Source organism: Poromitra crassiceps (assembly GCF_964638095.1).
Source record: "Poromitra crassiceps genome assembly, chromosome: 15".
Lineage (NCBI taxonomy): Eukaryota > Metazoa > Chordata > Actinopteri > Beryciformes > Melamphaidae > Poromitra > Poromitra crassiceps.
The window spans coordinates 32,929,997-32,932,496 of NC_139634.1; the positions used below are offsets into that span (position 1 = coordinate 32,929,997).

Genomic DNA, 2,500 nt, shown 5'->3' on the forward strand with positions numbered 1-2,500 from the left:
CTCGTTACAACTACTCTCATACTTTACTAACTTGAGATAACTTTTAAGTACTTTTAAAAGTATAGACTGTAACTATTCTTTATTAGGTTTATATCATTTGCTCATAATATTATTTGAGGTTTTACTTTTGGACATAAGTGATTCCTAAGCCTAAAGTTTAAAGTTTAAAGTGCCATAAATGCATTGGTTTAAACTTTAAACCAATGCATTTATGGCACTTTACAACACACAGCTCATTGGCTGTAGTGTTTGTGTTTGATTGTAATCACCTGTTCATGTATTACAATCACCTGTTATTTTCTTATAGCCATGTGGTGAACAGAATATTAGGCTATAGCGTTGTTATCTTTAGTATTGAAAATATTAACTTAAATTATCATTCAATTATCTTTATATATGAAGAATATGAAAACCAACCAAACCAACCAAACCAAGCTGAAATGTAGGATTGTTATTTGGGTCAGGGTCTTGGTCTTGTGCTTTACATTATTTGCTGATAAGCAAGGGACCGTTTAACTGTCAGACAAAAGTAGAACATAGACACAACACACAGCCAAACAGCCAGTTTTTCACAATACTCCGAGAGCAGCACGACCTGACCCAAAGACAAAAATGTGCCGTGAATTGACTGACATCTACTGGGAGAAAAGCAGAACTGCAACCTGCCCAACCGGTCAACCATCCACTAGCAACCATCCACTGACTCCCTATCCTCCCTATCCGCAACAATTAAACAGAGACGCTCTCATTCAAAGCGGTGGTGTGATATTCTTTTTAATCGATTAACAGCATAATTATACTATAGCCGAGCCGACCCTAATTTATAAAGAGCAAGGGCTGCCACGTTACGTTTTATGATATCATCAAATGTTATATTCCAAAGGGCGAATGTTTCCAGGCACTAATTAATGATTAACATTGATTAGTCACTCAACATGGTCACTCTTTCCAGTTCCGCGTGTATTCCGTCATGCTAGTGTCTGTGAAGTAGCCTACGTTTACCAGTCAGTCAGCTGACCACGAGTCATCGCTTCACCGGCTCAGCGCTCTCGCCCCCGATTGGACGCTCTCAGCAGCGAGTGTCACAGCAGCCAATCACGCATCGACCGCTGGCGTCCGTTACTGGATCCCCCCATCCCTTCTTCTCATCAGCAACAGCCCGTGCTTGACCACCGTTCACATGACGTCACGACCGCCACACAACAGATACGCACTGGGTTTTGTGAGACGAGAGGGGTGCTCAATGCGGTAAAAATTAGAAACAAACAGAGTGAAAATCGAAGGGGTTTGTCTCTACAGTCAGAGAGAGTGCGGCTGTTTACAACAGACGAGGATACTCTTTATTCTAAGGTAGGTGGTCTGCACCTGTCGGTGGCTGATTTTTTCTGTTTTTATGTCGTGATGAAGTTGGGGCTTGGGGGGTTGGAAAACTGCAACTCGACAGGCTGCGTGGCCTCCTGCAGGTGCGACTTCTGATCGGTTTGTGTATAATCGTACACCAGGTTATGATTATGGGATTAGCTACACGATGTAAATAATACGACCATAATCCCTTTATTCCTTTTGTTGGGATTGAATTAAGGGGTTGAATGTGAACGTACTGGAGCTGGCTGCAGAAGGCCTGCTGTAGGAAATGAGGCGAGGGAATTGCAACTCATTAAATCTGATGGCAAAACAGAGGAGCATTTAAATGCATGCTCGCTCGTCTGTCGTGAGTATTCCGCTCAGTCATTGTGTCTGTGTGTGTGTGTGTGTGTGTGTGTGTGTGTGTGTGTGTGTGTGTTTTGTTGCTTCTTAATGAGGTCCAATGGGGTGCCTCCATCAGCCGTCTTTGTCTCGTGATGTCTGTAGACGTCTCACCAATACAATTATGTCTTTTGTCCCCTTTCTTTATAAGAAAATACATTTTAGTGAATCTCTTTCGCTCAGAAAATAAGACAAAGTAAATTTGGTAATATTTACAAAATCCTATCATATAAACATGATGGGAATTTGTCTTATGAAAGTTACAATACTAGGCCTAACAATATCCTGTGAGATCACTAATTTGACATTTGAAATGTAAAAGTAGCATCCTGGGATGGGTTTTCTGGTTTGTCCCAGATTAACTGGATCATATTCTTTAATCCAATCCGGCAGTGTCTTTGTTCTAGTCCCATATTAATGTTATGATCTTTAATCCACTCTGGCAGTGTCTTTTTTCTAGTCCCATATTAATGTTATGATCTTTAATCCACTCTGACAGTGTCTTTGTTCTAGATTAATGTTATCATGTTCTTTAATCCACTCTGGCAGTGTCTTTGTTCTAGTCCCAGATTAACTGGATCATATTCTTTAATCCAATCCGGCAGTGTCTTTGTTCTAGTCCCATATTAATGTTATGATCTTTAATCCACTCTGGCAGTGTCTTTGTTCTAGTCCCATATTAATGTTATGATCTTTAATCCACTCTGGCAGTGTCTTTGTTCTAGTCCCATATTAATGTTATGATCTTTAATCC

General features: G+C 40.5%; 1 protein-coding gene across 1 annotated transcript in view; it reads left to right on the forward strand.

Moving 5' to 3' along the window:
• The first annotated feature begins 1,211 nt into the window (after positions 1 to 1,211).
• LOC310790611 (cysteine-rich and transmembrane domain-containing protein 1) overlaps positions 1,212 to 2,500 on the forward strand; it is a 14,586-nt gene continuing 13,297 nt past the window's right edge. The window contains exon 1 of the mRNA XM_083652323.1: positions 1,212 to 1,350. The gene's annotated coding sequence lies outside the window, so the exon portion shown is untranslated. The remainder of the gene's footprint in view (positions 1,351 to 2,500) is intronic.